General features: G+C 42.7%; 1 long non-coding RNA gene across 1 annotated transcript; it reads right to left on the minus strand.

Moving 5' to 3' along the window:
- Positions 1–37: 37 nt before the first annotated feature.
- On the minus strand, positions 38–26947 carry LOC309630196. Its single transcript, XR_014245522.1, has 3 exons — positions 25686–26947; positions 3867–13822; positions 38–1659 (listed from the first exon to the last, which is right to left on the minus strand). It is a non-coding gene; the product is annotated as an uncharacterized lncRNA (long non-coding RNA).
- Positions 26948–27324: the final 377 nt, after the last annotated feature.

Raw genomic sequence — 27324 nt, forward strand, 5'->3', positions numbered from 1 at the left:
AACGGGCAGTTTACAGTCTGCAAGCTGAACTCTGTGCCTCTACCTCTCAGGGCCTCCTGCTCCCGACAGCACCACGGCCTAGGCACGGCCCAGGCTCCCGGGTTGCTGCTGCGGGTATGAAGGAACACCGAAACATGCATAAATGCCTGTCTTACAAAAGAAAGGAATTAAGTGGGATTTTCAAACACAAGATGGAAAGGGTATATGTTCAACCTGAGGCCGGACACCCTTACCTGCCTCCATTTCTGTAAATTTCAGGAGTCAGCCCTGATGACTGTGATGGGAAGTTGTTTATAAGGGCTTCCCTCACCACCAGCCCTGTGCAGAGGAGTATTCGTATTTCAGTCTCTGTGTGATCCAAGGTACCTCCCAGCCAAGGACCGGGATAAAGCTCCTTCCCCGTTCTTGCCATTGCCACCTCATGGTCTTAAGTGACCTACAGGATGGCCACACAGAATGTCAGGAACCAAAGCAAGTGGGATCAAAAGAAATCACGGGGACGTCCCTGGCAGTCCAGTGGTTAAGACTTCGCCTTCCAATGCAGGGGGTGCGGGTTCAGTCCCTGGTCAGGGAGCTAAGATCCCACATGCCTTGTGGACAAAAAACCAAAACGTAAAACAGAAGTAATTTTGTAACAAATTCAATAAAGACTATAAACATGATCCACATCAAAAAAAAAAAGAAAAGAAAAGAAATCACAGACGTAGGAGTTAATGGCTAATGAGCAGGGGCAGGAAATGGGTGGAAGGACTGGGTTATATACGTTCCGAAAGGGAGCCTAGGGGAGCTGCTGGAAGCATGTACTCAGGGTTTGAGTTCTAGCTCTGTCTCACACGAGGGAACAAGTTAAACTAGTGACCTAGTTTTTCTCACCTGTAAAATAGAGATAATACTGTTTCAAGTTATGAAATTTAAATAAGTTGATACATATCAAACACTTTAAAAAGTGCTTGGCACATAATACATGCTCAATAAATGTTAAATACACGAAGTGATACCACACGTTATTAAACATGTAAACAATATCAAATAAAAAGTTTCAATGCCTTCCACTCTGCCCAATCCCTGCCTTGCTGTTGCTATTCACTGTTTCGTGTTCACCATTCCAGACTCTTTTCTATAACCATAACATACACCATGTATTTAATCTACACCCAAGCAAAAAGGCATCAGATGATACATATCATTGCATAGATTTTTCACTTAACATGTATACAGCGTGCATCCTTCCACATGAGTCAGCTTAGATCTCCATCATTCTTTTTAACGACTGCACTACCTAGCATTTCATGGTTGTACTAATCCATTTACCCCTTCATTTATTGCTGGACATCTAGGTTGCTCCCAACATCTTGCTATAACCACAGTTCTCTGTATATATCTTAGCACCTTGTGCTAGAATTTTTGTACATTTAAAAGCAACTGCTGGTTCAAAACAATTTTACATTTTGACAGGTACCTCCAGATACCTCTTTCGGAAGGTTTTATTGAATTAGATTTCTAGGGTCGGGGCCCTGTACTAGGAAGAAGAAAACAGAAACTTGCCAGGTAGATGCGTGATTGCTGCCTGTAGCAGGCATTTAATCCAGACCTTAGTGTCAGAGGGATTTTGGATCTTATGAAGAAGTGCTCAAAGCATTCCAGAGGAGGAGTGTCGGCCTGAAGAAAAAAATTACAACAAACATTTTTCAAGTGCCTACTACAAAGCAGGCTCTGGTTTAAGCGCTTCACGTATGCTAGCTTATTCAGTTCTGACACTGGCCCCATGGGAGAGATCCTGTCGTTGTCTCCATTTTACAAATAAGGAGACTGAGGTCCATGAGGTTAAGTAAGTCACATGGTCCCATGGCTACTGAAGGAGCAGCAGTCCAGCCCGGGACCCCCTGCTCTTAACCACTCTTCTGTACTGAAGCTCTGAGCAACGCTAGACACTCCTTGATGACAAAAGAGTTGTCTAAACCTTCAAGGGTGGCCGGGCTCTTCAAATAATGCTACTTCTTGCTAGTCTGAAAAGCAGAAGGGAGAGATGATTGTGGGAGGGTTTCTGGTAAAGGGGGGCAGGGCTTGGAGCCCACAGGGCTTCCATGGAAATGGTTCACCCCTGCTCAGCGCTCGAGACCGGGGAGCGGTTCCAGATTAAAATCTCCTTCCCTGCAGGACCGAGCGTGTCAGGCAGACCCCGTGAATTCTGAGGGGAAGCCTCTGCAGGAGTCCTCCACACCTTCCCGAGTCTGCCCTCCATTTATCTATTTATTTTTAATTAATAAACTCGATTTTTAGGACAGTTTGAGGTTCACAGAGAAACTGAGCAGATAGTATGGAGAGTTCCCATCTCCCCGACCCCTACACATACCTCCTGACACCAGCACACAATTTCCTGGGTTATTAACATTTTAAACATTGAGGTGGTGCATTTGCAACAACTAATGGGCCAATATTGATACCTCATTATTAACTAAAGTCCATAGTTTATTTAGATGTTCTTAGGATTCACCTAATGTCCTTTTTCTGTTCCAGGGTCCAACATTACACTTCATTGTCAGGGCCTCTTAGGCTCCTCTGGGCTGGGACATTTTCTCAGACTTCCCTTGTTTATGAGGATCATGATAATTTTGAAGAGTACTAGTCAGGTGTATCGTAGGATGCCCCTCTATCAGAATTTTCTGCTGTTTTCTCTCGTGATTTGACTGGGGTTATGGGTTTGGGCAGGAAGATCACAGAGGTACCATGCTATTTTTACCATATCATACCAAGTGTATGTACTATCAACATGATTTATGACTGTTGATGTTGGCCTTGATCAACTGGTGGGGAGTGGTGTTTGCCAGGTTCTCCTCTGTAAAGTTACCCTTTATTTCCCCCTCTCTGTACTGTACTCTTTGGAAGAAACTCCCTACACACAGGCCACGTTTAAGAAATGGAAAACGATGCTCTCCCTCCCTTGGCTGGGGCAGCTCTACCAGCAGGCGGCAGGCCCTGTGGGATGCAAGGGCCAGATGTTCCCAGCAGGAAGCATTCTCTCTGCTCCGTAGAGGATGGGCAGCTCCCCTTTCTTCTGAGTGCTTGTGCACCCCCCTTCACCCCTCCAGCCTAGAGAATCCAAAGGTTCAGGGTTCTAGAAGCATCTCCATGTCACTTTGGGCCCACTTTGGACAAAGCCAAGTTACCCCACCCCCCGGCAACCAGATAGTGATGCTGATAAAATCCTCACCAAAGTATCCAAATATGGCCTATGATCGCAAGAGGTCACCACCAATTTTTCTTTTTCTTTTTCTTTTCTTTTTCCTTCCTTCCTTCCTTCCTTCTTCCCCCCTCCCTCCCTCTCCTTCCTTCCTTCCTTCTTTCTTTCTTTCTTTCTTTCTCTTTCTTTCTTTCTTTTTCTTTCTTCCTTCCTTTCCTTCCTTCTTTCTTTCTCTTTCTTTCTTTCTCTTTCTTCCTTTCTTTCCTTTTTCTTTCTTCCTTTCTTTCCTTCTCTTTCTTTCTATCTCTTTCTTTCCTTCCTTTCTTTTCTTTCTTCCTTCCTTTCTTTCTTTTTTCTTTCTTTCTTTCTTTCTTCCTTCCTTTCCTTTCTTCCTTTCTTCCTTCCTTTCTTTCTTTCTTTATTTTCTTTCTTTCTTTCCTTCTTTCTCTCCTTCTTTCTTTCTTTCTCCCTTCCTTCCTTCCTTCCTTCCTTTCTTTCTCTCTTTCTTTCTTTCTTTCTTTCTTTCTTTCTTTCTTTCTTTCTTTCTTTCTTTCTTTCCTTTCTTTCTTTCCTTTCTTTTCTTTTCTTTTTCGGTTTGGCACCATTGGCTGAGCTTTGTCTTATGCCCTGACAGAATTCTCCACATCTTTGTTCAAAACCAGCCCACCTTGTGTCCATGACTTACCTTAGGAAGGGTCTCAGCATCCTAGATCCCAGCATCCTAAGGGGACTTTGAATCCACCCCTCTCTCTGATGCATAAAAACCCGTCCCCACCCCTGGGGGTTTCTCAGGAATAGGTGTGCCTCCTTCTTGACATATTACAGAACTAAGTTCCCAGCTCACTTTTTCAAAGGGAGAGGAGATGGCATGGAATGTGTTTACTGCCCAGGCAGGAGGAGTATTAGTCGTGTGCCAAATTTTAACATTAGTAATTAAATTTTGCATACTTTAAATTCTCCCTTGTTTCCATTTCACTGATGCTGTTGTAAGGATTAATTAATGTTTTGAAAGGGTTTTGAAGATGAAAAGTCTTACATGCATACAAAGTACAATTATTTGTTATTACAAATAATTGTATGAGACCACTTTCTTCCTTGATTACATGAAGGTTTCTGCAGGTAGTTAAAAGCTGCAGTGTCGCTCTTACAGAATGGCTGCCTTCATCAAAAATGTATTCTATGGCAGTGAAGCACAGAGTCCTTTCCCTCCTAAAGGGGAAGGCAGACCCCAAACCAATGAACAAATAATATACTGTATGTCAGAGGGCATAATCATTTCCTGGGATTGCTCTAACAAAGTACCACAAACTAGATGGCTTCAAACATCAGATATTTAGTCTCACAATTCTGGAAGCCAGAAGTCCAAGATCAAGACGTTGGCAAGGTTGATTCTGTCTCTAGACTCTGAGGGAGAATCTGATGCTTACCCCAATCCTTGGTGTTCCTTGCCTTGTACATGTAGCACTGGAATCTCTGCCTCTTTCATTAGGCGTTCTTCCCTGTGTGTTTCTGTGTGCAAACTTCCCTCTTCTTATAAGGATTCCAGTCACTGGATTAAAATCCACTCTAATTTAGTATCACTTCATCTTATCTTGACCACATCTACAAAGACCCTGTTTCCAAATAAGATCACATTCACAGGTACAGTACCAGGGGTTAAAACTTGAACACATCTTTTCAGCCCACAGCAGATGGGGATACAGCTATGGAGGGTAAGGAAGATGGTGTGCTCCAAAGATGGAACATTAGATGTCTTGAAGGATGAATGGGGGAATAAGCCATTTTAGGGACTTTAAGCAAAGGGGACAGTGCAAAGGCCCCAAGGCAGGACCTTGTGTGGTGTATCTGAGATCGATTGAGAAGGCCAGTGTGACTGAAGTAAAAGGAGATGATGTCACAGAGGTAGCAGGACCAGGTCACACACAGCCATTATTGTGGGATTTTGACTTTCTTCTTAGTGAGAGGGTTTTGAGAAGAGGAGTGACATGAGCTAACATACGAGGCGGTTGCCTGTTTACAGGGCATCTTGGTGCAAATCGAAAAGGGTGCCCTTTGTCCAAATGGACAGCCTTGGAGCAAAGCACATGATTCAGTGAGTGAAGCAGGGCTGGGTTTCAGCTCCTGTTCACCTGCTCGGCTAGGCTCTCCAGGTAGGTAAGAGATGTTACAGTAGAGGTAGCAAGGATTGTTTGGATTCTGAATCCATTTTCAAAGTAGAGTCCACAGGGTATGCTGATGGGTTGAATCTGGTATGTGAGAAAGAAAGGATCTGAGGACACCCTCAAGGATTTGGGCCTGAGAAACTAGAAGAATGATGTAGCCATTCTCTGAGATGGAAATCTGGGGAAGATTGAGTTTGTCTAGGGACCCCAGTCTCGTGGTGGGGCAGGGGAAGGAGAGACTGGACCGTATATGCTCTTCAAGATTTCTTCCAACAATGAAGAATCCATCCAGGTGGAAAGAGAAGCTATGAAAAAAGTTGATCCACCTTGTTTGTTAGGAATGCTGCTTGAGAACCACACACAAAGGTTTGATAAGAAAGCAGTATTCCATTTTCTGACATGTACCCCATGATCTAGAGCTGACTATTTGCAAAACAAGGAGGACCCTTGAACTCTCCTCTGCATGTCCTCATGGTCTACTTTGATAAGTGAGGGATTTCCTCTTCCTTTGGCCTTACTGCCCACAGGCAGGCAGCCCCACAGCAGTGTCCTAGGTGTTAGCTCATCTTCCTCTTACGCCAACCAGCTAGCCCCCAATGATGGAGGGAGCATTTCACAAAGTCTCTGTGCGCCTTGATTTTGATTGCCAAACAGAATGGCCTGTATGTTAAAACCTGCAAAAGCGATAGGATTTGCAGAGCTGAAATACCTGTATCTCCCTTCCATTAATGAATTTAAGAGAGCGAAAACCTGCTAGTTGCTTACCCCAATCTCTATTTTCCTTAGTAACAGATTCCGTTGGGCACATGACTGCCTGGAAGAAAGACCACATCTCCCAGCCTCCCTTGCAGTTTGGTGTCCCATGTGACAAATTTCAGGCCAATGCTATCTAAGTGGAGGTGGGGTATGGCAGCTTCTGGAAAATCTCCTTAAAGGAGAGGTGGTATGCATATCTTCTTCATCCCTTCCCCAGCCTTGCTGCCTAGAATGGGGAGGTGATGGTTAGAGGGAGAGAGCAACAACCCAAGAAGGGCAGCTGGCATTAGAAGGAGCCTGGTCCAATGCTTTTGTGGAGCCCTCATCCCAGCCCTGGGCTGCCTGCCTCTGGATTCATCTACACCCAAGAACACTAAATATTTATCTCTCACTTAAGCCACTCATCTGTGGGGTTTCCTGTCACTGCAGACAAACTTAATCCTTATTGACACACATACATAAATGGTTTCTGCTGGGTCACCTCCAGCAGAAGCAGTGGCTAGGGGAAAAAGTGATTTCTTTTCTCCCAAACTCCGGTTCCTTCCAGGTTATCCAAGGTCTTTCAGGGTGTTCAGGGACTACAAAGTAATGAGGAAGTGAGAGGGGGTACTAGGGTGGCTCCAGAAACTTCCGTGATGAACAGCCTAGTGCCCTCACAGAGGGCTCATCCCTAACTCGGCCCTAGGGTTTGTAACAACTCAAAAATGTCTAGGCCATCTTGTTGGAAACTATTTGGCCTGTGATCCATTTGCCTCAGAGAGTCAAGTCACCTTAAAATTCAATCCAGCTTCAAAGGTTTTGGCATTTTTTCCCATGTCCCATCCTCATTTGCCATCTTGGTTTTTAAACTGTTGAGTATGTCTAAGGGCAATTCTGACTTTCTTTTTTTTAATCTTTGACAAGCAGTCAGCAAACTTGAAGTGTTTTATGGATAATGGTTTTTTTTTATTAATTAGGTGTCCTTTTTACCCCTTGTGAATAAATGTGGGACTTTTAAGCTTTTTTTCTAACACTCCTTTTCTCAAATGTTAAGCTATATTGGTTTTCATTTTTTAGTTTAATTTTATTTACTAATGTTGCTTTGTATTTAGTTTCACATGAAGAGCTTCCAAACAGATGCAAAACTTTCAAAGAGGTGAATTTGAAGAGAACTGGCCATTAGATGATCGATCATTAGGCAGGCTTTCTATGGATTGGTTTTGGGTAATATGATCGCCTTCCTACACATAACACATTTCCAGAATCTATGTTCCTTAAACCTAATCAAATGACTTGAAACCTACAAGCCTCGGCATCCACACAGTTAAGGTACAAATAAAAATGTTCATTTAACCATTTTGAATAATACATATGTTTGGCAAAAAAAATGAAAAGGAGGACAATAGAAAATATTGGAGTGGATGAGGAGCAACTACAACTCTCAAACTTCGCAGTTGGGAATATAAATTAGTTTAACCACGTTTGGAAAACAAGTTGATGTTACTCTCAAAAACCTGAATGCATACTTACCCGAAGTCCCAACATTTCTACCAATAAAAACATACTCCATAAATTCTCTTCATACACACCAAGAGATGTGTACATATGCTAATAGCAGCACCGATTATGGTAGCAAAACCTGGAAACACCACAGTGTCCACTACAGAAGAATGAATAAATAAGTTGTGTTTTATTCTTAAACTGGGATAGTGTTTGGATATGAAAGTGAATGAACTACCATTGTATGTAACAAGATAAACTATAGGGGAAAAAAATCAGAAGACTATGTAGAGTATAATTCCATTTATGTAAACTTCAAAAGCAAGCAAAGCTAAATAATTATTTTTTAGAGATTCATACATAGGTGTTATAAGAAAATTGGGGAGTGATTAATACAAAATTCAGGTTACTCAGTTACATTTGGTGAGTAAGGGGAGGGACACTTAGGAGATCCTGGGATGCAGTTATGTTCTGTTTCTTCGCTCAGGTGGTAAATATGTGTATTTATTTTATTATTATTCATAGAACTTAGTTCAAGTAGACAGCTAATGAGATCAAAACTCACTCAGTAGAGTTTGCTCTGGCCTAAGGTCCCCTTGGATCCCTAGAACCAAACTCTCATGTGACAAATACATACCTGTGGTCACCATGGGAACCAGGTAAAAGAGTAAATGGCTGCTGTTGGAACCACAACTCTGATTCCCTATTCCAGTGCCTGTGGTTCTTCTATGCAAGGTAGAATTTATTTCTTCTCAAGGACGGACTATCTGGGTCAGGGGAAGAGAAAACACCAACATGCTATTGAGACTGAAAGTAGCCATGAGTATAAGTTGCATAGTTATTTGACTTCCTTTGAATGTCTCCTAACAACCACCACCTTCAAAACCCTGACAGTGGCCCTGCAGTTATTTATGAGCCCTCTCTAGTTGCTCCATGAAACAGAGGAAGTAAGCATGTTGTCCATAGATTAACTCTCCATTCATATGTGGTTAATGATTTCAATACCAAAGAAGGGGTATCTATCTATCTATCTATCTATGTATATATGGCACTGATGGGTAGGAGATAGTTGGAGACCCTTCATTGAAGTAAAAGAAGGTGGCAACAACCACAGATTTAATTCAGAAACAAAACATCCCTTCTTTTGGTTTCCATTGTCTCTTTCTTTCTTCACAAATACCTCACGTCTGCGTAACGATTGGTTCAAACCTCACTTAAAAAACAAGCTCTTAGCAAGATTCCAGTTCATTGGTTAACAAGGAAGGAAGAAAGCTTGCTCCATGCAGTAAAAAGTTTGCTGTAATTGCCCTCCCCCCCAGCCTCTTTTTGTCTAAACTGCAAACTCCTGCAGTCCTGAGACTCTGCTTGGATTTTCTCCCAATATTTGAGTACATAAATATAGGTCTGCAAGTGTACTGCCCCTGTTTATGAGCCTTTTAAAGATCAAAGAGTCATGTTCAGCTCTTGGGCTTGTCACTTAAAACATGCTGTACTTTACCTTTTAACAGGTAGTTCTTTCAGAATGGCCCATTAGGCTCTTCCCATCTTGTCTTTACACCGAGTCCTACAGTTTGTGTAAGGAAATGCCTTTAATGGAGGATTCAACGCTATTTCCAACATGTTAAAAGGCCCAGCCTCCCTTTAATGAAACTGAATTTTAAAGGGTGCAGGTCAGAACCTCCATATGTAATATCATTCTGAAGATGCCATAACTCTGATTAAAAATTGGTTGGTCACATTGACAAAAGAAACCATCACAAAGTCAGGAAAAAGATAAGAGCTTATAAAACACCAGTTTGCTAGGTGCTGCCAGAACTTGAAGTGTAAAGAATTGTTCCAAAGCCATGTACAGCCTGGGGACCAGGTCACATTGCTTACCAGTCGTGGTCCCTACATGTTTACCTTGTGTTGTCTTTGCAACATCTTTACATTCAACACTGAGTTCAAATCTGAACTTTGGGACTGCTGAAGTATTTCTTACACAGACAAAGAGATGATGGACAAAACTGGAGGATTACTAAATGCCAGAAGCTTTGAGTTTTAATTTATGCCTTTCCCGACATCATAAATATAATTTAGGTTTTCAAAGACTTGGTTCTCAGAAGTATACCAGGCTGCCTATCCTGAAGTTAAAAGATTTATGCATGTTGTAGGTGAAAAGTAGATTTTGAAAGATCCCTGCCTCCAGTAATGATGGACTAGTGTGTTGCAAATCAATACTCCCATAGATAAGAACTAAAAAAAAATCTTCCAAGTGTGTGTGTGTATGTTTGAGAACATCAAGCCAAGGGAGCAGGGACTTAAGGAACCAATATACTAAAAGCATATAGAGCCTCAAATTACCTCAAAAAATGTTTATACACAATGCTTAGTGTTCAGTTGGATATTACTTGGTGCACCAAAAGACGTGAACAAATAACTGAAAACCAAGAGAAATCACAGATAAAAGAAATACTCCCACAGGTATTATCAGATATGGACTTCAAACTATATCTGATTAATAAATGCAAGAAAGTTAGATGGCTATGGTGTTGATTGTCAGCAAAAGAAAAAGTGGACATTCTACAACTGAAAAGTACTTGTACTGAAATTCAGAGCTTAATCAATGAATTTAATAGTAAATGAGAGACAGCTGAAGAGAGGATTTGTGAACTGGAAAACAGGTCAAAAGTAATATCCAGAGTTAAAAAAAACAAAAGTATGTACAGAAGAGAGCACAAGAAACATAAGGTACATGGTGAAAGGTCTGATACACATGTAATCAAAATTCCAGGAGAAGAAAAAGAAAATAGATAGATACAATATTCAAAGAGACGACAACCGAAAATTTCCACAACCAATGACATCAAGCCACAGATTTTAAAGTATTAAAAAAATAAAAAATAAAAAAAAACAGCAAGCAGTGTAAATACTAAGAAAACTACCCCTAAGTACATCATAGTAAAATTGTTGAAAACCAAAAACAAAGGGCAAAAATTCTTACAATTAGCCGGAGAGAGAAATAAAGACATATTACCTTCAAAAGAGCAACCATACGACTGACAGATAACTTTTAAACAGAAAAAGCAAAACCTAGAGAATAATGGAGTGGTGTCTTCCAAGTGCTGAAAGAAAATATGCAATCTTAGAACTCCTTACTCAGTCAAAATATATTTTAAAGTGATAGAATAAAGACAGTTTTAGACAAACTGACAAAAACAAAAAATTTGTCACCAAATAGGACTGCAGCACAGAGCAAGTACCAACAGAATTCTTTGGGTAGAAGGAAAATGATTCCATATGGAAGCATACAATGGAATGAAGAGTAATGGAAATGGTAAAACACCTGGGTATGAAATGTGATAATAATGTCTTGTGAGGTTTAAAAAATATAGAGAAATTTAAAATATGTCCTGATAATAATACTAAAGGCAGAAAGAAAAGTTAACATGTCTTATGATTCTTGCATTATTCATGAGTGATAAAAAATACTAATTTACAGTAGATTTTAATGTCAAAGATGTATGTTGTAAGCTAGAGTAACCATGAATATAAGTGTCTGACAGTTGGGGTTTTTTTATTATTATTGTAATGCGAGTGTCCTACTTAAGCTTTTGATTGCTGAGACATCTACTTCAAAGACAGCTATCTCAAATAAACAAATTGCCAGCCAGAGACTAGATAAAGAGCTAGGCCACCCCACCCCTGAAGTTTCCTTTGTTTTAAAGATCTCTGGTTGACTTAGATAACTGACTATTTGGGCTATTTGTTCATTCTTTCCCGAGCTTTAATTCTCACTCTTAGGTTTTCAATTCACCAATAAAGAATGAACCTGCAAAACCCTAGGCCCCCCTTCTGGACCCCAATAAAAGCAGAACCCCAGGCCTGCTTCCTCACTCTCTCTCTTCCCTCATACCCACCTCATTGTGTGGCCCCAGGCATGCTGTATACCCTCCAAGACTTGGGAGTGATAAACCTTGTCTCTTTTTTCAAAGTTTCCAAATGGTTGTTGCTAAGGGCATTTTGCAATCATAATAAGAAGGGTTGGTCCAGCTACAACATTGGTTCTGAAAGGGAAGATGTCTGTAGGGGAGAGCGACATGGACCCAGGTGAGTATCCCCAGGCATTTCGAGCTGATAGTGTCACTACCCATAAGCTGAGACAGGTGTAAAAACCCAGAGTAAAAAATGTAGAAGAATATGTGACCAACAGATGTCTAACAGAATAGAAGAATAATACGAAATAATTATTCCAAATAAAGTAAGAAACATAGTAGCTTAAAGAAAACTTAGCAGCTTAAAACAACAAAACATTTGATGCTTCACAGTTTCTGTGGGTCAGGAATTTGGAAGCAGTTCAGCTAGGTGGCTGTAACTCAGAGCGTCTCATGAGGTTGCCATCAGGATGTCAGCCAGAGCTGCAGTCATGTGAAGGTGTGACTGACTGAAGAACCTACTTTCAAGATGACTCATTCCCAAGGCTTTTGGCAGGACATCTCAGTTCTTCACTACGTATGAGTGGTTGTTCCAGTGTCCTCAGAACATGGCTGCTACATCCGTGATCTAGTTTTTTAAAATCACTCACTGTCATTTATGCCTTATTCTATTTGATAGAAGTGAACCATTAAGTCACACTCAAGGAAATGTGACCAATTCCACCTCTTGAAAGATGGCATATCAAAGAACCTGTGGACACATTTTAATACCATGAAAAAAGTGAGAAAAAGAAATCATAGAAGATGAGACAAATAGGAAATAAAACATTTTTAAAAAGCAGATTTAAAACTACATATATCAGAAACTCTTAAGTATAAAGATAAAATATTTCAATTAAATAATAAAGATTAACAGACCACACAGAAAAATATGCTGCTTTTATGAGGCATACCTTAAACATAAGTATACAGAGAGATTTAAGATAAAAGGATGGAAATAGACATACCTCCATGCAAACACTAACCAAAAGGAAGTGCCTGTAACATATTAATATCAAACAAAATAACTCTGAAGGCAAGAAGCCTTACTAGATAAAAAGGAACATTTTCTAATGATAATGACATTTTGTAGTAAAAGGGTTTATCCTCCAAGAAATATACCACAGATATTAAATAGATAAAAGGTATTAAGAACAAGTCTATGCTAATCAGTTTGAAAATATAAATGGATGAAAAAATTCCTAAAAAAATATAGCCTACCCAAACTGACATAAGAAGTAATAAAAACTCTAAATAGGTCTCATGTCTATTTAAGGGATTGGATCCATGATTTAAAACCTTCCCATAAACAAAACTCCAAGCTCATGTCTTTCATTGGTAAAAAGTTTGTGTACAATGGTGCTATTAATTCCTTAAGATTAATAGTACCAATTGTACACAAACTTCTTCAGAGGAAAAAGGAAAAGACATTTCCCACCTCTTTTTATGAAGCCAGAATGACCTTGACACCAAAACCTGACAAGAACACTGTAAAAAAAAAAAAGGAAAAGTACGAACCAATTTCACTCACAAGCACAGAAGCAAAAAACTTGAGCAAATACTATCAAATGGAATTCAGCTATATAAGAAAGAATAATACATCAGATCAAGTTGGGTTTATTCCAAGAATTCAAACTGGTTTACTATTCAACAGTCAATTTATTAGATTAGTATACAGTGTGATCTATTTAGGCAATAGTTTACTAGGCAGTAGTGAAAATTAATAAACACCTGCTTCTTTCTCACAAACATAAGGTTGAATTAAGAAACTAAACAAACAAAAAAATACATACTGTATGATTCCATCTACATAAAGTTCAAAAACAGGCAAAATGAATCTAAGGTTAGGTCAGGATAGTTGTTGCTGAAAGTGGGGTCCGGCTGCTCGCCGCTCAAAAGCCAATAAAGAGGCAAAGTTGGTGGAAAGGAAAGTTTGCATTATTTTGCAGCCCGGCAAAGGGGTGGGGAGCGGACTCACGTCCAAAGGCCGACAACTCTCCCCTGATAATCCGTGGGCAAGAGCTTTTAAAGGGGAGTTTCAGGGGTGCACAGGTGGAGGAGGGGCCACATGCAGAAACAGCACCTTTAGCTCTGACGGTCATCTTGAAACTGGTCATCAGTGGTCTGACCAGCGTCATCTTGATTGTTTTCAGTACAGTTAGTCTTCAGTTCCAAGGTCGATTTGTTCCCGTTTCTTTGAGGCCAGTTCTCAGAATTGTGGCAGCTTATGTGATGGTTACAGTCTGGTCATTACGTAGTTAACTTCTTCCACCTGGTGAAGGTTTCAGTATCTACAAAGCAGCACAAAGGATATGGCTCAGAATATTATCAATAGCCCTTGAAGAGGAACTAAAGGTCCTTGACTTTGCTTAATGACTAAACTATTCTTATTTTGTCCTGCTTGACTGCCTTCCTTTGCTTCTGCATTTTCTCACTTCTCTGATGAAACTTATTCTTTGGCTAAAGTTTTTCTACAGACAAAAGATTGGCTGAGGACTCTTGGGGGGAGTGGGGGAGGACCATAGGGTCCTGCTCTGTTTCGTAGTGACTACCTCTAGGAAGAAAGAAGGGCATAGTAATTGGGAGGGGGCATAAGAGGGGCGTCTTGAGTACTGATAATGTTCAATCTCTGATATGGGTAGTTACATAAAAGTGCTTCATTTTTTAATAATTCATCAAGCTAATTCACAAATTATGATTTGTGTATTTTTCTGTATCTATTTATACGTCAATATAAAAAAAATCTAAATGGATTTGAATATTAGAACCAAACGCTGACATTTGGACACCCAAGACCTAGTAAACCAAGTTAGAGCAAATCAAAATTGCATAACACTTTACAATTCAAAAACATGTATTTATATTTATTTGCTCTTCACTTCAGTCAGCAAAGGTAGTATAGGGTATTATGATATTATTATTATCCCAAGTACAGATGAAGAAATATTTTAACGAAAATTTCAGTGACTCATCCAAGATGATACAGCTACTATCACAATGCTAAGTCATCTAATAACAACAGAGCAATCCAGGACTGACCATATTTTCCCCTTGGAGTCTAATTTCACAAAGCTTATTTAATGAAATTCATGAACATGGCTACCCAGATTCCATTTTTCCATTGCTTTTAAAAGCCAGATCATACTGTGTGATGGAGCATAGATTTTGAAGTAAGATCAAATCTGGGGGTGGGGGGGTAATCCATACCCTGTCACAAGTTTACTGCATAAAGTTGGACTTCATTGCTCTAAGCGTCGCTTTTCTAATCTACAACATGGAACTAATAATATGCCTCTCGATAGGGTTTTGGGGAAGAGTAAATTAGATGACACAGAAAATTGCCTAGCATGGTGCCTGAAAGCAACTGGTGCTCAGTTAGGTCGGTTCTACCCCTCCCTCCCAGCCACCAACTTCGTAAAGGAAGTGAGTCATCTGCCCCATGGAGATCAACACAAAAACCCTTCAAACTATTGTAGAATAAGGCATAGAGGGACACCCAAGTTTATCTAATCCAGCAGAGGCCCTTGCAGACAAACAGGCTTGTTCAAGGTCATTACTTAGACACAAGCTAGTCTTAAAATCTAAGTCTAAAAGCCACCTAGGCTCCCCAAACTCAGATAAATCTACCCGCACCCCCTCATCACCACCACTACCATCCTTTCTTTTCCTCTGTTTCTGCTTTTATCCCAGCTGAAGGCAAGAGTGAGACAAGCAACCTTCATAGAAATCCCTCGAGATCAGCCTGTGCAAACAGAAGGCTAACCCCATACAGAAGTAATCACTCCCTCCCGTTTTCTCCCATTGCCTCTTATAATTCATCTTTCTGTAGTGCATGGTCACACTTCATTGTGATAATTTGCTAGTTTACCCTTAGTCTTCTCTTGGGAACTCAGAGAGGACAGGGTCTGTGTAGTATTTATTGTCATACGCCTAGTGCCAAAACAATGTAGTGAGTCAAAAAAGTTTTATAGAAGAAAGAAAGGAAAGAGAGAGGAAAGAAGGAAGGAAGGGAGACAGGGAGGGAGGGAGGGAGTAAAGGAAGGAAGGAGGAAGGAAAGAAGAAAGGAAGGAAGGAAGGAAGGGGAGAGAAAGGAAGGAAGGAAGGAAGGGAAGGAGGAATTCAAATTAATTTGGGGGCAAAGGAAGCAAGGTTTGTCTTTGAACACTCAAGCCTCTTTCTCTGCAATATTGTCCTTCTCCACCCACTGCTTCCGTCACCCCGTTGAGGCTTCCAAGTTGGGCAGTATTTTTTTCACCTTTCCAATGTCCTCTTATCCCAGCCTAGTCTCAGAAAAAGACCCCAGGCCAGTGATTTACATGCTAGTGTGATTAGGAATCACTCGGGTTTTATTTTTCCCTGCTGTGGCGGGATATGCATTTCAAGTATCCCCAGGAATTACAGGAGGCTTGGTGCCTTGTTAAGGGAAAGCTGGTGAGGAAGATGTGGAGCTGGAGACAGGGAGCCTTCTCAGTGGCCATGAAGTTGACCCTAGTGTAAGTCAGGAAGAAAACTAGACCTGAGGTGCTTACTTAATCTCAAAGCCCTTGAACTTCATTCCCTGTTTGTCTTCTCAGACCTTACCTCTCGCACCCATTTTCCCACCAGGCCACCTTTTCCTTGGAGACTCTGACCAGAGGCCTCCATCTCTGCCCACAGGTGTCAGTAGGTAGTGGCCACCTCACCTGGGTTCTGCGGCTGAACACACCCACGGGGCCCAGCCATCTCCAACCTCACAGTTGAGTAAGTCTGAATGGTATGATGGTGCAATCATTGCTGCCCACATTTGCTCCATGCGGGGTGTTCTGTGGTTTGTGTGGCATTGTCCTCCCTGCCTCTGCCACAGAGCCTGGGGTTGAGTAATCGGCTTGATCCTGGCTAGTACTGGGCTTCGTGATTACCTCTTTGTCCTTTTGTGCATGTCTGCCTCCTTTCCCTTCAGCAAGAGGTGGATTTTTTAGAGGGCATCTGGGACCATCTTTTGGCATTCTACTGTTGGGAATGAGGCTGGGGGCACCTGCTGAGGCACAAAAGCAGCTGAAGTCCATCCACCCATGGATTAGGCAGCTCACGATCACAGCGCCACTTGAAGTAGGACTTGAGGCTCCATTCCCTGCATTGGGAAGGATGCAGATAGAGGCCCTCCACATATGGATCTACAGGGAAGGGATAAGTAGGGCTCACATTTTCCCTTCAAGGCTCAAGTCTACCTGGTGGACACTACCTCCCATGGGTGATTTAATTAAAAGGAGCGCGCACACACACACACACACACACATTTTTGGTAAGGGGGATGTACACTCTCCAGAAAAGAGGCAACAGAATTTCTCTGGCGCTAGGGCAGGGTCATATTCATCCATACTCCTCTTAAAGTACAAGAACACAACTGTAGTGCTGCTAGCAATCGTTATAATAACTAGCAAACATGTATTGAGTACTAACTCCGTGTCTAACGCTTATGAAGCACCCTTCATGGATTATCTCATTTAATCTTTAAAATGACCGTATGAAAAGCATGCTATTATTTTCACATCACAGATAAAAGCACCCGAGCCTTAGAGGCTTTAAGCAGCTTGCTCACAATCACACAGCTAGTAAGTGGCAAAGCCAAGGTTCCAACCCAAATTATCTTTGTCCAGAGCCCATGCCCTTGGTCCATACACTATACTACCTCCCCACAGAGTAAGCTCTTGTTTGCTGAATTAATTAATGAACAATTAAATGAATAAGTGAATGAAATGGACTATGGATTGAGGACGTACTTCATGCCTTGCAGCAAGCTAGGGTACTGCTAAGTTTTCTCTCTTGCATATCCAGGTAGATGTTGCCCTCAGGCCCTGAGATAAAGAATACAACAGGTTGAGCATCTGTTCAACCTGGAAGGGAGGTATTAGGTTGAGTCCTGGCTGTGTGGAGGGCCACCTGGGAAGCTCCTCATAATGGTCTTCCTACATACCTCCCCTTCCTAAGTTTGCAATCCATGCAGGTGGAAAAGAAGGGAAATCATAATTCTCTAGCATTGCACATGTACCTGTCAACTAAGCGTGTCAGGATGTTCCTAATCAGACTAGGAGCTCTTAGAGAATAAGGACCATGCCTCCAATACTTGCAGGTCCTGACTCAATGTGACTGTTCTCAAATTTGGGCCATTGCTTGGGGGAGCTAAAGTCTCACGAGCGCACCCATCAAACCTGCTTCCTGGTGACAGGGTACATATCTCTTGGCCAAGCAGGAAGAATTCTGCTGGCTTTCTATGAGACACCTTGACATACTGTCAAAGTTGGATTACGTGCTTTCAATTAGTTATTGGGCTTATTCCAGAAACAGCATCCTTCGAGACTCAGTACAAATCCCATCTTCTCCACGGAGCATTCTTTGAGCATCCTGGTTCAGGGCAATTTCTCCATCCTCCAGACAACCACCAAAACTCATGGTCTGGACCATAATTTGGCACTTGCCATTCCACATCTTTGTTCACTTTGTTCATCCCGTATCTTATACTAAGTGTAAGCTCTATGAAGGCAAAGACTATGTCTTCTATGTCTTTGAGTAGCATGATAAGATTTTTAGATATGTATTCATTTTTAGATATGTATTGTTGGCATATCGACAATATGCCAACCAAAAAGACAACTGAGACAAACAGACCAAAATCCCTTCCGCGGTGGGTGCACTCTCCCCCTTGCTGCCTTGTTCTTCCCACAACTCTCTTCCCTTGTTCCTGTAGACACAAATGAGAGGGGTTACACAGAGGACAGAGATCAGAGTAAAATTTTCTAAGGTAATCCCCGAAGAATGCCAAGCCCCAATCAAGCATAACAGGTTGAAAAGAGCACAAATAGGAGCTAGATTACCATTTCCCTAGAGATTGGAGAAGGGCTGTCCCAGCTAGGGAATGCAAACTGAAAAGGAGAAAGTTGTGGGTGTCTAGAGAAGACCCCTGGGCCCTATCCCAGTGGTGAACCTGGAGCCAACTCATTCCAGCAGCCAACTGTTAAATTTTCAGGAATTTTGTGAACTGGTTGGGATTAGCAGCTTGAAATTGGCCAGGGTGGGGGTTTTCACACCCCTGAAAACAGTAAATGCTACAAATTGGGTGCTCTCTGCACCCCTCCCCCGACATCAGAGCCAGTTGTTAGACATTTACCAGCACAGCTGAGCCTGGAACCTCACAGAGTCGCTCCCCCACCCTTCAAAGCAGTTGAGTGCAAGAGGCAGCAGAGCCAGAAGGGAGGGCCTGAGATAGCACCAGAGAGGCTCAGAGAGCAACAGAGGAGAGTGCAAAGGGGTCACAGTCAGGACAAAAAGGAAACAGAGTCATGGGCTGATAACTAGAGACCTTGGTGGGACCACAGGCATCTCATAAAATGACTAATTATTTTAATCATTATTAGAAATAACTAACAAAAAAGTGGACCATAATGATAGTACGGCATGAACTAAGGGTTATAATTAATCCAATCTGCACACCTGAGACCCAGAAGAAGAAAAAGAAGCAGGCGGATAAAGACATACCATGTCCTGGAGGCAGGAATGTTGGGATCACAGACCTCTCAGTGGAAGCCAAGGAGGGCAGAGAAAGTTAGTGACAAAATGCCATGATTTCAGCCAGATGCTGCCCTGGAAGCAAGGGGAAGGCAGAGACTCCTAAACTCCCAACCGTGATCCCACAGCAATCAAGAAAAACACAAAAATGAATTTTACCCTGAAGTAACTAAGATTTTTCTACCTACATTAGTCTGCTTGGGCTGCCATGACAAAACATCACAGACTGGATGGCTTAAAAAACAGATATTTATTACTCACAGTTCTGTAGGCTGGAAGTCCCAGATTAAAGTCCATCAGGGTTCAGTTTCTGATAAGGGCTGTCTTCCTGACTTGTGGGTGGCCACTTCATCCTCACATAACCTCTTCTTTGTGCTCATGTGGGGAGAGAGTAGTCTCTCTCTTTCTCTTCTTATAAGACCACCAATCCTATTGGATCAGGGCCCCAACCTTATGACCCCACTTAACCTTAATTACCTCCTAAATGTTCTGTCTCCAAATGCAGTCACAGTGGGTGAGGGTAGCATTTCAACATATGAACTCGGGGTGACACAGTTCAGTCCATGGCACTATCACTAGGTAGAAAGAGGACCTCCAATATGGACTGAGTTGATGACGCTCTGTTGGTGCAGTTGTGGCCAACAGGTGCTCTCTCCAGGGCTGGCTGAATTGACACAACCCTGCGCAGGGGAGTTTGGAAATGTCTATAAATCTTACAAAAGCATTTTCCCTCTATTCCAGTGATTCCACTTCTAGGAATTTCTCCTCTTGACCTACCTGTTCAAATTGACATATGCATATAGTCACTCACTGCAGTTTCGTTTATAATGAAGAAAAATAGGAAACAGCTAACATCAACAAGAGACCGTTTAAATCAATAATGGAATATTCTATAGCTATGAAATAATAATGATATGGAAAGGTAATGAAGAAAGCAAGGTGCAAGCAATATGCTACATTTTTATGTAAAAAGGGAGGAATAAGAATATTTACATTTGGGGAATTCCCTAGTGGTCCAGTGGTTAGAACTCAGTGCTTTCACTGCCAGGGGCCCAGGTTCAATCCCTGGTTGGGGAACTAAGATCCCACAAGCCACAGCATGGTCAAAAAAAAAAAACAGAATATTCTCATTTGGTTCTGCTTTTAAAGGATTCACAAGCAACTAGTAAAACAGAAAAAAAGACATATTAAGTTATAGCTTTTTTATATTTTTTGCTTATATGTAATATGATCATGTGATCTATTGAAAAATAAGAAAAAAATAAAGTTGCATTTCTGCATACCTGAGTTTGAGGCTTGTAAAAAATTACTACCTGCTCTACCTGTATCCTCCACATCGTGATGCTCAAGTGTTTTCTGATTGACTAATTCTGATCTATTGAGTCATGAATATAACATTCTTCAATCAAATAAGAATGCGATGAGAATCTAGGCTATGCCTGACCCTGCCTGAGAAGCTGATGAGCACATGACTTTAGGGAGGTCCCCATCCCTCTTGTGGCTTCAATTCTTACATTAGAAAGAAAGGAATTAGCTCAGTTCAGTAAATATATATCGGGAGGTGGCTCCCATCCTAGAGACTCAAAGCTGTGTGAGATCCAGAGCCTGCCCTCAGGAGCCTTTCAGACTGGTTGAACGAGACGGCCAAGACAAGGACAAGAGCAACGGAATGTGTCAGAGATCATGGCAGAGACATCTCCAGGGAGCTCTTGGGCCTGGAAAAATGTTGCCCCTCTCTGGTGTGGTCAGGGAAGACTTCCTGCAGGAGAAGGGTGATGGGGCAAGGTGTCCCAGACAAACAGAGGAGCGGGGGAACAGCACGGATTACTAAAGCGGCAGCGTGGGTCCGGGAGGAGTGGCAGATGCAGCTATACCTGTGTCCTTCCGGAGGCCCAGCCCACCGATTCTCCAGGAGGCTGTGGCCCTCCGTGGGAGTGTATGGAAGGAATCCTCACCCTCGGTGACCAAGGCACAGGCCAAGTCAGAGGTGGTGAAAGCAAAAACAGAGCTCTACCAGGACCAGGGCCAAGGGAAAGGTCCCCTTGCACCCAGTGAGAGCCTAGACCAGGTAGGCAGGAACCTCTCCCTCCAAGTCCAGCTCTGCCAAGCTCCCTGGGAGCTGCCGGCCCTGCGGCAGAGGAGTTAGGGAGGTGGTCCCTGGCACCTGCAGGCTCCCACCCCCAGAATCTCCAATCCTTGGCGCTCCGGGGAAATGTGCGCCCCCAGATCTCTTCCGCTATCCGCATCTGCAGGGTCAGCCCAGCTTCTAGCTGCGGGCATACGCCCAGCTGCTCAGCAGCCTTGCAAAACCAGACCCCGGGCTTCTGTTACATGGCCTCATTCTCATCTCATTTGATTCCCACAAAAATCTGCGAGGTTGTCGTTCTGTATTCATTGTACAGATGAGACACTGAAGCTCAAAGGGGTTAATTGACCCACGGTCTCAGGGATACTTAGTGGCAGAAACGGGATTCAATTCCAGGTCCCTTATTTCCAAGCCGGGGAACTAAGCCTAGAAGGGAAAGTCTGTTCCTTTGCTTGACCAACAGCTTGGCCATTCAAGCTTTGTTCCAGCCACCTGGGGCGAGATCCTCCCACGCCCCACTCATTCCCCCCAATCCAAGGCCAGCCCCGCCCCCTCCCGAGTGCTCGCTGGATCAGATCAGTAAAAGCAACGGCCCTCACAAGATTGCCCCACTTGGCTCCAGCAATTAATTAAGAGCCGTCTGAGAGCCTCCAAAGGGCCTGCAAGCTCCAGCAAGATACGGCACACATAGTTGAATCCAAAATATTTGCTGTGTTTTTCCCCTTGCTGGGGAACCAGTCCTTACCTGTTACCTGAACCTGATTAAAATTTAAGCCGCTCATTCTCAGTGCCAACCGTGAACCAGCCTGTCGGTCATATGGAAGATGAGGAGAGGGCTGGAAACTTGACAAGGATAATAAGTGATCAATCAGTAAGTCGTTGTTTCCTGGCTGTACCATGAAGCACCCGGAACCTGCACCAAATGCGGCTCGTTCTCGTCATCAGTGCTGTCTGCACACACGAGACCTTGAGGCTCAGCCCCGGTAAGGCAGGAACCCATAGGTCCAGCCCAGAGAGGTCTACGGCCAGAAGCCACATGACGGAATCTGATATCTCTTGAGTTTAAGAAAGCTACTCATGAACAACTAGATTTAGATGATAAAAAAGACTAGATAAAGCACTCTACAGCTTGCCATATTGTTTCATCATGTTTAAGCTTACAGCAAACTGGGGGTTATTACTGGTTTTACAGAAGAGATTCACAGAGGCTGCTACTTTTCCAGCATCGCTTAGCTAATAAATCGCCAATCTGAGACTTGACCTTAGACTTTCAAATTTGGACTCAGTCAAAAGTTTAGCTGGTAAGTACAAGTTTTTTCCATAAGGGAACAAATTATTTTGAACATTTTTTCAAGGAGAATTAGTTGGACAAGTATATATTACTGCAGATTCCAAATTCGCAGGATCCAAATTAATGACGTTACTGTGGTATCAGTGACTGTTACATGAGAAATTCTAGTTCTTTAAAAGCTCCTGGTCCCTACAAATTTTTACTGAGAGAACTTTCCAACTTTCCAGTTGCTCAGGGTTACGAGGTTCCTGTTTATTTATACAAGCAAAGTAGAATTTTACAGCTAGATTTCTTTTGAGGGACTTCCCTGGTGGCACAGTGGTTAAGAATCTGCCTGCCAATGCAGCGGACACAGGTTGGAGCCCTGTTCCAGGAAGATCCCACATGCCGCGGGGCAACTAAGCCCATGTACCACAACTACTGAGCCCGTGCACCACAACTACTGAAGCCCGTGCACCTAGAGCCCGTGCTCTGCAACAAGAGAAGCCACCGCAATGAGCAGCCCGTGCACCGCAACGAAGAGTAGCCCCCACTCGCCGCAACTAGAGAAAGCCCGCGCACAGCAAGGAAGACCCAATGCAGCCAAAAATAAATAAATAAAATAAATAAATTTTTAAAAAATCTATTAGATTTCTTTTGACAATTACTTTAGAAGGAAAAACAACCCCTGGACTCAATGATTTCCCCTTGATCCCCTGTGGGCAGAGAGGATAACACCAACAGAGATTCCATTCCCACATTGGGCTGTTCATTCATTCCACAGACGTCTGAGTGTCCGAAGCATTGCTCTCCCATGGATGACTTTCATCTTCTTATCTCCCACAACCCTATGAAGCAAAGAAGTGAGGAGACAGGTGGGGCCCCTGTCACCAAGGAGGATAAGGCAGCAACTGAGGGGGGATGAGGCTGACCCGCCTGGAAGTTGTCAATCCACCTTGAACCTCTCCGAGACTTTGACCTCTGTGAGTGCTGCCAATCTACAGGTTTCCAGCAGCACCAAGCCCTGTGCTAAGGATTGAGAACTGAAGACCATCGTGGTCGGATGCTGATATGGCTGAGGCAGTTGTTGGAACCGCTTCCCAAGGCATCTTAGTTTTATTGCAAATGTTATTACAGGCTTAATTAATACTTGGTACACCATGTAAGGCCTTTGCCATGGAGTCTTTTTTTTAAATTGAAGTATAGTTAATTTACAATGTTGTGTTAGTTTCAAGTGTATAGCAAAGTGATTCAAATATATATACTCTTTTTCAGATCCTTTTCCCTTATAGGTTATTACAAGATATTGAGTATTCTCGGGACTTCCCTGGTGGCGCGGTGGTTGAGAGTCTGCCTGCCAATGCAGGGGACACGGGTTCGAGCCCTGGTCTGGGAAGATCCCACATGCCGCAGAGCAACAAAGCCCGTGCGCCACAACTACTGAGCCTGCGCTCCAGAGCCCACGAGCCACAACTACTGAGCCCGCGAGCCACAACTACTGAAGCCCATGTGCCTAGAACCCATGCTCCACAACAAAGACAAGCCACCACAATGAGAAGCCCACGCACCGCAACGAAGAGTAGCCCCCGCTTGCCGCAACTAGAGAAAGCCCACGCGCAGCAACAAAGACCCAACGCAGGCAAAAAAAAAAAAGATATTGAGTATTCTCTCCTGTGCTATACAGTAGGTTGTTTATTTTATATATAGTAGTGTGTATCTGTTTAATCTGTTAAACTCCTAATTTATCTCCCCGCCCCCCGCCCTCCCACTATCCCCTTTGTAACCATAAGATTTTTTTCCATGTCTGTGAGTCTATTTCTGTTTTGTAAATAAGTTCATTTGTATCATTTTTTTAGATTCCATATATAAGTGTTATCATATGATATTTGTCTTTCTCTGTCTGACTTACTTCACTTAATATGATTAGTTCTAGGTCCATCCATGCTGTTGCAAAAGGCATTATTCCATTCTTTTTTATGCCGTGGAGTCTAGAATCACCCCACACCTTTCACTTTCCCCACCTCTGCATCTACCCATGCAACTAGTCTACAGAAGGCAGGCCTGCTCGATGCCCCCGGAGGGTCTGGAGATCTGCTCCTTAGGTCCCGTGAAAGCATTAGTTCTTAACCTTGGCTCCACCAGAATCACTTGGGGAGCTGCACAAAATACCAATACCTACTGGCACTTCCAAAGATTCCAATTTACATGTGGCCTGACCATCAGGATTTCTAGAAGATTCCAGGTGGTGCCAACTTGCAGCTAGAGTCTAAGCCTTCTCTGAGTCAAAGATTTGTGATTCTGGAGGTTTCAGCTCCACATAAAGGGAACAATTAAGGCTTTTATCAATGTGAGAAGGCAGCAAATATGGTTAAATGACCGAGGTCTCTATACTTCCAGCTCTCCGGATGATCAACTTTCACAGTTCTCTGGAGCTTAGGCCACTTCAAATTTCCTGTGTAATGTGGGTTTTGAGGTGATGCACACACACAAACACACTCCCAACTAATTGTAAAATAATGAATACTCCTCAACTGAGTTTAAAGAACAGCTATTAAAAATAATAATAATAACGGTCAACTTGTTGATCTGCAGGACGTTATCAGGGTTGATATTTTCAAACACACCTACAATACGGAGGCGGTCTGAAAATGAGGTATTCATTGAGGGATTTATGTCTATATTTGGTTCCTAAAGGCTGCTGTAACAAATTATCACAGACTTAGAGCCTTAAAAACAACACAAATTTATTCTCTTATAGTGCTGGTGGTCAGAAGTCTGAAATGGGTGTCACTGGCCTCAAATCAAGGTATCAGCAGGGCTGCGTTCCTTTCTGGAGGTTTTAGGGGAGAATCCATTTTCTTGCCTTTTCCAGCTCCTGGAGGCCGCCAGCATTCCATGGCTCGTGGTCCCTTCCTCCAGCCTAAATCTAGTGATGGCAGATAGAGTCTTTCTCAGGATGCTCCAGACTCTTCTGCATCCCCGTTCAAGGACCCTGTGATTACACCGGGTCCCTCATATAATCCAGGATAATCACTTTAACAACAGCTGATTAGCAACCTTGGTTCCATCTGTAACCTTAATTCCCCCTTAATGTGTAACATAGCCTAGTCATGGATCTGAAGATTAGAACCTGGACACCTTTAAGGGGCCATTAGGCCCACCTAATGTCCAAATTAATTGATGACAGATTATCCTAAAGGCATAAATGGTACTTGAAAATCTGTCTTCACCGAGGAAGGAAATAAAAAAGCTTACCACCAGAATGGGACCCATGTGTCATCCAAGTCAATCAGGAGTAGAGATGGTCACTCTGATGTCTGACCTCTAGCTTAATGCCTCCGGTCATGGTGAAAGCAGCAGGTGAAATCTTCAACAGTGCTGCAGATGTGAAAAAGCAACATGATTTATTTATCTTTTCAGGACCACTCTCAAGACCCCAGGTTGAAACTGTTTCTTCTGGATCCAGCCTTTGTGCCTGCCTGTGTATGTAGGTACACTCCCGCATGAGCATCTTTCTCGATTGGTCTCTGATGGTCTCTGCCTACGTGCATCTAGGTGCTTTATGCAGAGTATCTGTCTCTATTTTCCTCTCTGTCAATCATCTCTCTCTGTCTCTCTCTTCCTTCATTCTCCTTCTCTGCCTCATTCTTTTTTGCCTCTCTCCATCTTTCTTATTTCCATCTATCCTCACTTCCCTTCTCTTTTTGCCTCCTTCTCTTAACTAACTTCAATATTAAGCCAACATATGTATTTTATTATTTTTGTTTTTGTCAAATGGAGTTTTCTGTCCCACATTGTTTACCAAAAAAGTAGACAACATTACATGTATCACCCTCTCAAAATTAAACTCATTATTAAGTTGTTTTTTATTATGTAGCCCACAATGGATTTTTTTTTTTTTCTCCTTGCAGCTCAAGGACCCTCCTTAGGACAAACACATTATAAGTCAAGAGAGCGCATTTGGAACTGAAGCACAGAGGGTTAATTTCACCTTGTCCTCCAAAATCCTATTGCCAGTGCCACAAACAGGCTAGTTTAGGAGGTTGGAGGAAAGGCCTTCCAGTGGACCTATGCATCTTATTCTGTATTCTTAACTTCTCTTTGCTTTTCAGAGCCAGCTGTGTCTGAGGCAGGTGTGCATTGGTCCCTCGTGTGGATGCTCAGGGCCACACCTTGACAGCACTCGGGGATTTGAAAGCCTCCAGAACCTTCCATGGTCTTGACATCTGCCTCCTCCTGCTCCAAGGATGGGCAGGACCACAGCTCTAGGGAATCTGAGGGGAAGATGCCCCATCAGCTGCAAGGTGATGCCTCACACTGAAGAGGCTGGGACTTGAACCAGGCCCTGGGGGGCACCTGCACCCTGAAGCCACAGAGAATGAGCCCTCTGTCCTCAGTGGCTCAGCTGGGTCGGGAAACAGCTGTTGATCCTGTTAGGTCATTCTAGCTCCTTGTCCATCAGAAACACCAGTCCAAAGCCCTCTCCTTTTTGAGTTAAATATTTATTTACATTTTTTTTCTTTTGATGTAGGCACGCACCCATGTAACCTAACCCCTTATCGAGGTATGGAACATTACCGAAACCCTATTGAATATCTAGTATGAAGCTTGGGATTTATTTATACTTTAAAAATATGCAATAACATTTAGTACATATACCAAATGCAAACTCCTAATTCTTTGTCAAATGGGAGCTTGATCAAATGGGGATCAATGGGGAGATTTTAAATTGTTCTTTTTATTGTGGCAAAATACAGAACATAAAGTTGACCATCTTCACCACTTGCAGGTGTGCAGCTCAGTGGTGTTAAGTGCATGACTAATGCTGGGCAACCATCGCCACCACCCATCTCCATGATTCTTTTCATCTTGTAGAGCTGAAACTCTGTACACT

Source organism: Balaenoptera borealis, assembly GCF_965194805.1.
Source record: "Balaenoptera borealis genome assembly, chromosome: 5".
Lineage (NCBI taxonomy): Eukaryota > Metazoa > Chordata > Mammalia > Artiodactyla > Balaenopteridae > Balaenoptera > Balaenoptera borealis.